The sequence below is a fragment of the Nicotiana attenuata genome, unplaced genomic scaffold, assembly GCF_001879085.1.
Source record: "Nicotiana attenuata strain UT unplaced genomic scaffold, NIATTr2, whole genome shotgun sequence".
Classification (NCBI taxonomy): domain Eukaryota; kingdom Viridiplantae; phylum Streptophyta; class Magnoliopsida; order Solanales; family Solanaceae; genus Nicotiana; species Nicotiana attenuata.
In genome coordinates, this window is record NW_017670690.1 from 372,926 (window position 1) to 373,530 (window position 605).

Consider the following 605-nt stretch of genomic DNA (forward strand, 5'->3'; position numbering starts at 1 on the left):
CGCTCTTCCGATATATAGATCTTTCAAATATCTTTTGGCATTTTTCTAATGCAATATATATCATATGTAGATCTTCAAAATAAAAAAATATATGGTGTGCATATATTCATAGAACGTACTGCCGTTCTTAAGATAATATATTTTTATTATAGGTTGTACATTAAAGTTATAAAAAAATTTAGTATTATTGTTAGTAATAATCTTAGAAAATCTACATGGTTGTTATAGAGGGGTAATTTTACAAATAGCATACTATCATAATTAAATATGACTGTTGTTGTTATGGGTAGATAGCTGTTATAGAGAGGTAAAATATAACATAAAAAATCGGTTCTAAGAAAAACTAGACTTTTATAGTGAATGACTGTTATATAAGAATGTTGTTATAGAGAGGTGTGACAGTACGTGCATGCACCAAATTCTAACCTCTCTTCTTTCGTTGTTCTTTCTTCCGAAACTTTTCATTTTTCACATTGTTATCATTTTCTTTTTGAGCTGTTATGTGCCTCGCATTCAGGCTTCTGAGTAAGTAAATAATTAAGTTCTAACCGCCCATGTTCATGCATCACTTGTAGCTGACTCAACTTCTATCATTTCTTTTGGTT